The 12,401-nt window shown below is 48.3% G+C and overlaps 1 protein-coding gene across 1 annotated transcript in view; it reads right to left on the bottom strand.

The window, feature by feature from the left end:
• The window catches only part of KSR1 (kinase suppressor of ras 1), a 180,172-nt gene extending 168,360 nt beyond the window's left edge, over nucleotides 1-11,812 (bottom strand). The window contains exon 1 of the mRNA XM_060259190.1: nucleotides 11,656-11,812. The gene's annotated coding sequence lies outside the window, so the exon portion shown is untranslated. The remainder of the gene's footprint in view (nucleotides 1-11,655) is intronic.
• Nucleotides 11,813-12,401: the final 589 nt, after the last annotated feature.

Here is a 12,401-nt window from a genome sequence, read left to right as displayed (position 1 = left end):
TCTGTGGTCTCGCACTCCTGCTGATCTCCTGCCCTGCCCAAGTACCACCACCTACTTCTCTGGGATCTTCCCAAGATAGAGTCTGAGATCTGTAGCTGTGTGACTGACCCTGATGTGATTTCTGCATCGTTTAACGCATCATGTGAATTCTTACACTTTGTTTCAGCTCTGTTTTTGGATTCCTGCTTGGATTCTGATTTTTGCAATCCTAATCCTATTGCATTATTTACTGGATGTCCCATCCTGTTGGTTGCTCTGATCTACATCTTGGAACCTGCCTTGAGCCTCAGTGAGAAAGGTGGGCTATAAATAGCGCAAATGCTAGAAGATTTTTCAAGTGGTTTCAGAAGATGACATCACTTTCATACGACACTAAGAATTTACTCAAATTTCTTTGTTAAAGACCACAGAGAATAGGGGGAAATCCTAGAGTGTCACCATCAATGTCATTTCCCCACTCCCATTTTTTCTCCTGCTCCTTGAATGATCAAGAGCAGGAGCAGACAAATGGCAAATCCACCACTCTCCCACCCTGACATCTCCCAGGCCTTGAGCCACCAGACCCCCTCTTTGACGCCGAAGTCCACTATTGAAGCCCTTCTTATGCACACTGAATTGCAGTCTCACACTGTGCAGTAATTAATCTGGAAAATGGATATGTTCTATCAATTTTACAATTTTTTGCAAGCACTGGATTTATATACAGCCCCCCGCCCCCATGAGGGTTCGAGGTGGCTTATAGCATCCTTCCTCCATTCTCCATTTGATCCCTTTAACAACAATCCCGAGAGGGAGATTACACGGGGGGAGGGGGAGATAACTGGCTCACATTCACCCACAAAACTTCCATGGCAGAGTGGGGATTCCAGCCTAGGTCTCCCAGATCCTTGACACTCTAATAGTGCCAGCTGTCTCAAATGACACCAGCCAAAAGACACTCATCTGTAGGACTCTGCTCACTACCTTTTGCTCAAACTGAACTGCTGCCTGCACAAAAGCCACCATGCAGATCCTTTACATGGGTAGCAACCCAATAAAAGTGGGTTCCATGCTAGCACAGAGCCCCACAAGTTTTCAACTACCTTTAGCTGGTGCCTAAAAATCAGCAGTGAGAGTAGAGTTGCCAACCCTCTGCTGGCAGCCCCTGGGAGCTTTTGAGGGGCACAGTCCAGGAAGGGAACAACAGCTTGATGTTCTAGCAATTCTCCCAATCTCTGTGGTAAAAACCATAGAGATTTGGAAGAACCTCCTAGAGCAGCATAGGCACAGTGACATCACCAGCAATTATATCCTGATGTCTCTGTGTCAGCTCTGGGACTATCCTCAGTTAAAGAAGGTTTCCAGGGTTTTTAGAAAGTTCTCTTTATTGATAGCTAGAGCAGTTGCACACATGTTAGTGTCAGAACTAGATCACCAGAGAGGTGCGCAGTCTTATATACCAACTAGGGCTGTTAAGCAGCCCACTTACAAGACAATGCAAAAGCAAATAATATGAAATGTTTCCCACCAGTTCCTTTCATTTAACAGACAGTGGGCAGCAACGAAGTCTTTGCTGACAGATAAAGTGAGTGACCTTGGCGTACCAGTCAGCAAGGCAGGAAGTGTCACTTCGAGGAGTTACAAAGTGAAAGCAAAGCAGAACAAAAGCAAGCCACAGCATCCCCTCCTCCAAACAGACTCTGCACCAAACAGAACTGGGAGCACAGCCAGAGCTCCTGGCAGCCTGCACCCCGTTCCCCTCCCCATCCTTCTCCAGCTGCTCCTGAGGGTGGCTGCCTGCCCGGGCTGGGCAACCGGCAAGAATGTCCCACTGCAGAAGTCACTCAAGGGACAACTGCAGTCAACCGCCTAGCCTCGGAAGGCGGCAGTAGCAGAGATTCAAAGATAACCCCCAATTTATCCTTGCAGCTCCTAGACCACTCCTGCCCCCCCCCCCACTTTAGCTGTTCTTGGATTGAAACCAGGAAGGGACTGTGCATCGTTTGCAACAAACTTGGTCCACAATGAGCTATTTTATGTAGGCACAAAGCAGTTTTCTGCAGGCAGGGATGGTTTTCTGCTATGTGTGGCCATGTCTCTCTTTTTTTTGTCTCAAGGAAGTTCACAACTGCAGAACTTCCTGCTGCACACAGAAGAAGCATCTCCCTCTGTTATCTGTCTGGCTCCGTGTTCCTCCGTCTGGGGAACTAGCAAAGATATCACTACCACAATTGCTTTGTGCCAGGATCAGGTGGCCAGGAAACGGCAGACCTTGGGTTTAATGTGGACAGTGGGCATTTTCATTTTATTCACACGGGTAGCCTTGCAGCACAACAAAGAGAAGTATTTTCTTCACCTTTTATCTCCCAGCCCCAGCACACTTAAGAAATCAACCACCCACAGAACACAGTTTGCAAGCTGCTGAAGGCCATCAACAGTCTCAACCCTTCTGCCAGGCCTGCGGAGAACAAGGTGAAGCCATCTGTGCCCTACGAAGGCAGGCCTGTTCACAGGCACTCCAACCACCCGACAGAGCTTTCCCTGAGATTTATCTCTTCAGGCTGCAGACAGAGAGGGGTGCCAGTCTGAAAGTCTCCTCTTGGAGGGGAAAAGAAACCACTCTCTGCACACCGCAAACAAAGTGTCCGGGAGAAAAGTCTCCGTGTCGCTTTCTCCACAAAATTTTATCATGCCCCCCTCCCCCATATGCAGCAAGCAATCCGGCCACGTGTGTGCATGTGAAGGGCTGCCAAGTAGCTTCGATTTCCAGCAACCCTGTGGGTCAACGGCCTGCAAGAGGCCCCTCTTTTGTGGCTTCCTGGGTGGAGCCAATGCCTCTCCTGCTGGACCTTCCTCCTTTCCTCCGTTCCTGGCACGACTGTCCTTCCCAGGGCCTCTGTCTTCTCAGAGGAGGACAAGTATGATAGACTCAGTTGGGTCAGTTTAGCTTCTAAGGAGAGTTCAGGCTTGATTTGATCTGGAACCCACTGACTGGTCTTTTGGGCAGCCTATAGTACCTGTAAAACTCTCCTCCAACACTACATTTCAAATGAATTCACTTTCTACCTGTCTGCTTTGTTCACTGTGCAACTTTCACGCACATCCATAGTAATGGGGAAAACTGTGCAAGGAAGTATCCTGAGCTTAGTCGCTAGCAACATATCCCCTGGCACTTAAGAATCTTTTCTAGCTGCTTTCATTTGACCCTGGGGAGCAATTTTATAAAAAAATCACATCCTAACCTACTAAACTTGTTATCACAGGAATCTGCCAGTGGAGGATCTGGCCCTCTGGGAGGTTCTCTGCTCTTCTGAAGGGAGACAAGTCCTCACCAATCACTGGCCAAACACACAATGCGGGCAAAGCCACCATTCTAACTGGCAGCAGCCACATGGGTTATACAGCAAGGATGCATTGCAGAGTCCAGATAAAAGCAATGAGAAATATAAGGATCTTCTGCCAAAAGGGGAAGAATAGTGTTCATGCTGCCTGCAGACATCTCATGCGCTCATTCGATGCTTAGGACCAGTGTTCCCTCTAAGCTGAGTTAGCGCGAGCTAGCTCACAGATTTTTAGCCTCCAGCTCACACTGGAGGCTTAGCTCAGGAAAAATAGCCCCAGAACAAAATAATTGATGCAGGAGCTCACAACTTTAATGCCAGTAGCTCACGAAGGAGAATTTTTGCTTGCAAGACTCTGCAGCTTAAAGGACCCCGTCTGCTGTATCACTAGCACACATTTCACTGCCCAAGGCTTGCAGTCATCCTGTAGTGACCTCACACTATGCATATTCTATTTTATTTATTTGTTTATTTTATATCCTGCCCTCCCCACCGAAGGCAGGCTCAGGGTGGTTCACAGGTTGGGGTCAAACAATGACCAAACCAGATAAAACAGCCATAAAACACAAAACATAAAAACAGTTATTAAAACATGAATATCAATAGCAGCTAGGACAATAGTTTTAAACAAGGTCTTCTTGCCAGCAGGGACTTCAGACAGGTAAAAAGTATGAAATCAGCCCAGCAGAGCATCATTCTAAGAACAGAATTAAAGCCAGCAGTAGAAAAGCTTTTTAAAAAAAACCAGAGCCAAACAGACATTGCTGTCTTCTTCAAAAAGCTGGACTAGGTCTAGATAAAGTCTACACCAACGGTGGTCAAACTTGCTTAACATAAGAGCCACACAGAATAAACATAAGATGTTTGAGCGCCACAAAACAGGAATGTCGGATGTTTGAGAGCCAAAAGACGGATGGACAGATGGAAGGAAGGAAGATGATGAGGGAGAGGTGCAAAGAAAGCAACTTTAACTTTAAATACCTTCTCCAAGCTGCCAATGAGGTGGTGGGGGCTTTGTGAGCCACACAATATGCATAAAAAAGAGCCACACGTGGCTCCCGAGCCACAGTTTGGCCACCCCTGGTCTATACAAAGGGGAATCCACTAAGTAGCCAGCCATAATGGATGACAGCTTCTCAAGCCTTACTGTTTTGGTGGCTCATCAGATCGTTTCTCCAAACTTAATTCCTACCTGCCTGAGATGGCAACTATTAAGTATTACAATTAATCTTTGCCATCCCAAGCAGACAGTCATCTTAAAGGAGGTTTAATAAGTCACCTGGTGACTAAGAGTAAAGGGAGGAGGGAGGGAGAGATCGAAATGTATACAGCTACAAATATTTGTTGTAACAGACTAAATAAAATAATTTTTAAAAAAACTGTAAAAAAAATAAGTCACCTGGTGAGCCACCAGACTCATCTGGCTGACAGGTCACCACTGACAGAGATCTTTTTCTGCCCCGTTTATGGAGAGGAGCTCTCGCAGTAAAGATAGCCGCCCTGAGCCTGCTTTGGTGGGGTAGGGCGGGATATAAATTTAAAAAAAAATAAAAAAAATAATCATATCCAATCCCTTTGCCCTTAAGACAGACTCCTCAAAGGTCATGAAGGTTGCCAAGCTGGCGTTTCACCAATTGTGCCAGGTTAGGCAACTGGCCCCCTACCTGCCTCACCCCAACCTAGCCACGGTAATCCATGCAACAGACACCTCCAGGATAGACTACTGTAATTCACTCTACATGGGCCTACCCTTGTGCCTGACCCAGAAGCTCTAACTGCTCCAGAATGTGGCTGCTGGGTCTTTATGGGGACCCCCCTGGACTACACACATTCAGCCTGGGCTGCACAAGCTGCACTGGCTTCCAGTGGAGCACCAGATCTGGCTCAAGGCCTTTGTTTTAACATTTAAGGCATACCTTGGGACCACCTCTCTCAGTATGCTGGAAGAGCATAATGCCCTGGTGTTCCTCTTTTTGGCCCTGGCCCCCACCTGGTGGAACTCTCCACAGGAGAGCATCTACACCCTATGGGATTTACCACCTCTCCATAGGGCTTGCAAGGCAGAGATTTCCCACCAGGCATTCGGCTGAGGACAGCCATGGTCTGGCACTTTCACACCTCCCCCCTTCCCCCTCCGCCCAGGGGGCTGATGGGTACTGCAATTCTTCTGTCATCTGGATATTACATTGTTCTAGTGCTGATATTTTTGGTATGTTAAATGTTGTTTTATTTTATTATCTGTTGTATTTGTCTTCTGATGTAAGCCATCCTGAGCCCTGCTTCCAAGGAAGGGCGGCCAACAAATCAAACCTAAGAAAGTTATTTCCAAGTGCAATCAAATAACAGTCCAGAAGAAGGGGGGTCCTCCAGCTCCCCTTTGGAATGCCTCGAGGGTGGCCTGCGGACCCTCCTCTTCACTTACAAGCCAAGACATTTCTTTTTAACCCAGAGACTGAATTAGGGCTTCTGTCCTTCCAGCTGTTTTATGGTTTGCTCCTGCTCTGAGGGGTGTTTGATGGGGGGTTTCTGCTCTTCATTAACTCTGTGGGCTTGTTGCATTCTCTTGTTTTCATACTGGTCATTATTTCAATGTTAAGTTGCTTCAAGACTCCAGAGGAAATAAAAATTGCCTAAGTAAATAAAAAAAACTCCAGTGGGCTTGTGAGAAAAGTTAAGGAGCCCAGCCTGACCAGGTACCTGATGGAGGAGGGGAAGCAACTACACATCACCCCAGGCCCCAAGAGCCAGGAGTCGAAAATGAGGGGGAAGGAAGTGACTTCCAGCTATTGTGGAAAAGAACAAAGTGCGGGGGGGGGGGGTCGGCCAGGCCTGATTCCATGGAGGCCTTTGAAAGCCGCAGACCAAGCCCTGAGCACCAGCTGCCCTGCTTTACCCCTCCCCCCCCCATGTTAAATCTGACACCTGCAATCTTAATAAAGAGAAAGACCAACTATAACCTCTCAGAGCAGCAGGGAACTTTTTGCATTCTTTGGAATTTTTCTTCCAGATGGATATGAAGCAACTCACACACACCAGCAAGGGGGAGAGAGACGGTTATTGCTGGGCCTGAGAGGAAAGCCCTGCCTTCATCTTCTCCCAGGTGCACCTCAAGACTTCAGCCGGCAAGATCATTTTGCAGACTGTGTGACACAGAATTGTTCAGGAGGCCATTTCTATAAAAGGATCAGAACTGTACTATAATGGAGCAGCGGAGGCAGTTGCCTTAATAAGGGAAGAAGCCAGACTTGTGAGACTCACAAGGGGATATCCCTCCCCCCCACACACACTCCTACCCCTTGGCCCACTGGTCAGCTCTCTGCCAAACGGGATCTTCTCCCGCTCCTCTCCCACTAGGCCACTGCACTGATGCCCCAAGGGGGGGTTATGGGGAGTTGCAGCCAGACCACTCCTTTCTCCCCTGTCACTCTGCCCCCCATTCTGCCCATCCCCCCCAGTGCCTTGTCTGCTTGCCCACTCATCCCCGCCCCACCACTCTGTGGGGGGCAGCAGGGCGAGGGTGGCTCCTCCCCTTCATCCTCCTCTATGACCCACAGAGGGCCAGAGGAGACAAGGGCAAGCCACTCTTCTCTGTTTGGGGGGCTTCTAGCATCCTCCTCCATTTTTGTAACTTTTAGGATTTATTGATTTATGTATTTTTGCAAACCTAGGGGGAGAAGGGACCCCAAGTTCATGGGAAGAATCTCCCATCTTTCCACAAGGCCTCAGGGTACAGATTTAAGTACCTGCAGTCATCCTGTAGTTGATAATTCTGTTGAGAATTAGATTGTAGTCTGTCTATTGCAACACTTTGCTTTCACTGTGTTGTCTCCTAACTTTTGTAACCCACTTGCTGCATGTGGCATGTCGTGCCTTAAGCAATTTGTGTTGCCTGAGGGTATTTCATGCTTTAGGCCGTTTTTATTGCCTTTGACAGCTTTTGTTTGCATTGTTTCCCAGTGTTATAATCCTAGTCCTGCACTATCTTGTGATGTCTGATTGAATTGCTTTTATATTTTGTCGTCTGTGTTCAGTATCAACAAGAAAGGCTGGCTAACCCATGAGGCTGCTTTATACAGAGTCTGCCCAGAGGTCTATCAAAGGCAGTACTGTCTACTCGGACTGGCAACAGCTCCCTGGGAGAGGAATTTCACATTGTCCCCTGCCTGCCTGCTCTTTTAGCTGGAGACACTGAGGTTTGAAGCTGAGGCTGTCTGTACGCAAACCATGCACAATTTTTTTAATTCTCTTTTTTAATTAAACTTTTAAAAACAACAACGATATACAACAAGTGTGGTCAAATATTCACACAATCTTAACCCTTTAAATTCCCCCTTCCTGTCAAGTCGACGGGTTCAAGAATGAGTCAGAGTTGATACTAAGTCTTCATTTATTGATAACCGGTACTCTGGCGCGAGCCTCTAGCTTGCTAAGAATGAAACCAATACATTGATACATGGGTTTTAAGGTGCACTTCAAAAACATTCCTACGGGGGGGGGGGTTTACAGGAGGAAACATTCACATACAACTACTAGATACTTTCTCAGACGATAGCTAGCAAATGCTCTTGAATTGTTATGCAAGGCCTCCTCCCACCTCAGGCCCTGAGAAGGCACCAGCTAGTTCCTTTACACCAGTTACAAATTAAAATAAGAAATGGGGGGAAGGGGAGCAACTAAGGTAGAACATTAGCAGCAGTGGATCCATTATGATTTTATCAGGGCCTATTGCTTAGGCCATGATCCCCCAGTCTTAAGTCGTTATTAGTCGATCTTGACACTTCCCCCAGACAAAAATAACACATCTACAGCATTATCCTGGGATTTGATTCAGACAGGTGAAGTTCAAGAGAGAGATACAAGATGATCAACATAAAAAGCTGCAAATAAACTCCCTACATAGAGAATACATTCTGACGAGTTCAAAAGAGCTCAGCTTATCGCATGCATGGAATGCATAGGGTGAACTAACTTCCCAGAAAAAGAAGGGGAAGGGGAAAGAGGGAAAACAAGCAAACATAAACATACACAATAAAGCCAAAATGCGGTAGTAAAGGAGTGCCACTGCTTTTAGAAAAATATCAGATTATGATAAAATTTGTTTTTTGGCAAAATGTCAAGGTCAGAGATCTGACTCTCAAAAAGTGTCTACCCCAAGAAATCTTGTCGGTTTCTAAGGTGCTTCTGGACTCGAATCTAGTATGTGCCAATCAGCTACTCTAACCCCAAACCCTTCCTCAAAGCAGCCACTTGGAGAAGCTGGTCTCAGAAGGGATTCCCCAAATCTCCCAAACTCCAGGAGGCAGATTCCAGTCTGAATGGCAGGTAGAGCGTGGGGCCAGGAGGTGAGACAAGAGATCACATGCAAAACCAAATTTGCCACACATATCTATATGATGTACAAGGAAAACCAAAAATGTGATTTGCGCTGCCCGAATGATACAAGGCCCAAATTTGCCAGCTAAAAGGTTGCCAATATGAAAAAAAAAAACCCAGTTTAAAAAAGTTTTCGCTTTGGTAATAGAACAAACTGTTAAAAATGGTTTCCATGTCATTGTAGTCTTTTTCCTGAGAAAGTTCAATCTACAACTTTGTCTTCTGGCCTCTTGTTCTGCCCTATTTCATTCTTCACAGAAGGTCAAAGGCAGATTTTGCTTTGCTTTTTGGCAGAGAGGTTGTCTGAAACCCACCGGCCGTTTGGGGTTCCCTCCAAGACCAGGACGTGAATTCTTTGCAGAAAGTGGCCACAACTATCTCTAGAAGAGGACAAAATGGAAAACACTTCACTGAGGAGTGGTTGCCAACTCCAAGTTGGGAAATTGCTGAAGGCTGAGGTGGTGGAGCCTGAGGAGGAAGAGGACCTCAGTGAGGATAGTGCCCAAGAGGCACCTCTGTGAACCGACCTCTGCAGTCTGGAGATCAGTTGTAAATCCAGATCTCCAGACCCTGCCTGGAGGTTGGCAACCCTTGTTACACACAATCTATCCTATTGTTTACCTAGACTTCCAGTAAACTTCTGATAAAGTTCTTCATCAAAGACTCAGCTGTAATGGGATAAGAGGATAAGTCCTCTTGTGAATTAAAAACTGGCTAATGAATAGGAAACAGAGTGAGTCTAAATGGGCAGTTGTCACAGTGGAAGACGGTAAGCAGTGGGGTACCACAGGGCTCAGTACTGGGTCCAGTGCTTTTTAACTTGTTCATTCACGATTTGGAGTTGGGAGTAAGCAGAGAAGTGGCCAAGTCTGAGGATGACACTAAGTTGTTCAGGATGGTGAGAACCAAGCAGGACTGAGAGGTGTCCCCGAGGAATCTGTTGAGGCTGGACAAGGGCATCAAAGCAGCAAATGAGGTTCAATGTGGGCAAGTGCATAGCCATATATGTTGATGGGGTCGAAATTGGCAGCTAACTGACCAGAAGACAGATCTTGGAGTCAAGGCAGATAACTCACTAAAAATGTCAACTCAGTGTGTGACTGCAATTAAAAAAAAAAAGGCCAACACTATGATGGGGATTATTAGGAAGAGAATTGAAAACAAATCAGCCAGTATCATAATGCCCCTGTATAAATCGATGGTGCGGTCTCATTTGGAATACTGTGTACAGTTCTGGTCACTACACCTCAAAAAAGATATTGGAAAAAGTGCAGAAAAGGGCAACTAAAATGATTAAGGGGATGAAACACTTTCCTTATGAAGAAAGGCTAAAAAGAGATTAGCGTGGAAAAATGACAATTGATGGATGGCATGATAGAGGTTTCCAAAATTATGCATGGGATAGAGAAGGTAGAAAAAGAAGTAGTACTTTTCTCCCCTTCACATAATACAAGAACTTGTGGGCACTCAATGAAATTCATGACCTTTAAACGGCTTTAAACAGAGAAAAGGAAGTACTTCTTCACCCAAAGGGTGATCAACACATGGAATTCAATGCCACAGGAGGTGGCAGTGGCCACAAGCATAGCTTCAAGAGGGGATTGGATAAACATCTGGAGCAGAGGTCCATCAGTGGCTCTTAGCCACAAGGTATAGAGGGGACGCTTTATGTCTGGGGCAGTGATGCATTGCGTTCTTGGTGCTCAGAGGACAAGAGTGGGAGGGCTTCTGGAGTTCTGGTCCCACTGGTGGACCTCCTGATGGCATCTGAGTTTTGGTCACTGTGTGGCATGAGTATTGGACTAGATGGGCCATTGGCCTGATCCAGCACTGCTTCTCTGATGTTCTTAATATTTACCAATTTAACAATGGTACCCTGTTGTCACTTACCTATCTGAAGAAAAGATTTTGCCTTGAAATGCTATGCATGAAAAATTGATTTAAATTTAAGGTTTGAACTGAGAATGAAATTAATCAACGAAGAATAGAGAATGTTAAGTTATATGGGCAATATACAAACAGTCATGTAACATCCACTGGATTATTGTAAATGACTTAATCATTGTTAATGTATGGTGTTTTATGTTACTTGTTGTTATATTTATGGTTATCGTTAAGTGCATGGTCTGTACCATTTTGATGTTATTATTAATTTAATTTAAAAAAATTAAAAGTTAAAAAAAATTAATATTTACCAATTTCTCAAGTCCTGCACTGCCTACCAACAACTAATCCATCTTATAAACTTAACAGGAAACTAACTCGTTCTGCAAGATCTTGGGGAAGCATTCATAACTGCGCAAGATTTCATGGTTCTTATTCTTCCCGTTATAAAGGATACTGCGGGCAGCTTCCCCCTCCCTCCCCCCAAGCTGTGTGCCTGAGCAGCTGCTCATGAACCCGGGAAGCCCCACTCAGCACTGCCCCAGGTTCTGCTCAGAATGGGAGGGGGGGCGGAATTGGTGGGAACACTGACTGTGGGATAAAGCGCACACGCCCCTTGTAAAGGCTTCTTAAAGAGCAACATATAAGGGAAAAGTGCATACCCCCAAACCTTATACTGCACAAGTAAGAGAATCCCCAGATGCTCCTTGCATGCCCCGTCCCTTATTATGAGTAATGGGGCAAGAGATGCCATCGTTAGAAAGGAGAATCGCGCCTCCCTCCCTCCCTCGCCACCCCGGAGGCTAAGCAGGGTCCGCCTCGGCGAGGATTTGGATGGGAGAGCTCCCCGGACGCGGAAGCCCCTCTGCACGGCTCTGCAGCCAGGGGGGCAAATGGAGGCCCGCGGAGAGCGCTGCCCCCGAGCAGGGCTGGCATGCCATGTGGGGCCGAGAGCGCCGCCTGCCCCGAAGGAGGCCGGCTCCGCAGCGCCCCAGCCCGGCTTCTGCCCCCCTCCCCTCCCCGGAGCTGCGGCTGCTGCAGCGCTGCTCTGGGGCGCCCCCCGTCCCGGCGCGGGTACCTCGAGGGTGCGGATCTCGTGCTGCGTGAGGTCGTTGGAGGCGGCGCACTTGGTGCGGAGGCCGCGCAGGCTGGCCAGCGAGATGTCGATGAGGTCCTGCAGCTGCCCGCACTGCTGCGCCGCCGCCGCGCCCCCCGCCCCGCCGCCGCGCCCCCCGCGCTCCATGCCGCCGCCGCCGCCGCCGCCGCCCCGGCATGGAGGGAGGGAGGAGGGAAGGCAGCGCGCTCCGCCTCCCGCCCCGGCAGCCAGCCCTGCCCTGCCCGCTCCGGCCGAGAGGCGCGCGGAGAGCGGCGGGGGCAGGGGCAGCGGCGGCGGCGCCCGCGAGGAGCCTGGGAGTTGTAGTCGGCGGCAGGGCGGGGCGGGGCGCAGGGGCTGGGCCTTCCCTTCGGCGGGGGGCTGACCACTCGCCCGCTTGCTTCACAAGCCCTTTTCTCCCCGAGGCTCCGGCCCGGGATTTGGAGCAGAGGCAGATCTGGAGCTTGCGCGGGGGGGTGAAAAACGGTGCCTGTCGCCGCCTTCTTGTTGCTAGCGTTCCAGGATCGGGACCTGCAAACTGCCTGGAATAGTCCAGAAAGGAAGGGAGACGAATCCGTCCAGATAAGCCCCTCGTGCCGCCCTGGCACAAGCCTGGCTCTTCCCTCCCCTTTTGCTTTCGGAGGGAGGGAGGGGTCACCTGGGCTGGGAGCACAAATGTGCCTGAATGTGGCCTCAGGTTGCAACCAGCTGAACACGGGGACCCCCCCCCC

Source organism: Heteronotia binoei, chromosome 18 (genome assembly GCF_032191835.1).
Source record: "Heteronotia binoei isolate CCM8104 ecotype False Entrance Well chromosome 18, APGP_CSIRO_Hbin_v1, whole genome shotgun sequence".
Lineage (NCBI taxonomy): Eukaryota > Metazoa > Chordata > Lepidosauria > Squamata > Gekkonidae > Heteronotia > Heteronotia binoei.
Note: the sequence above shows the minus strand (reverse complement) of the source record. Positions and strands in the feature narration are given on the sequence as shown.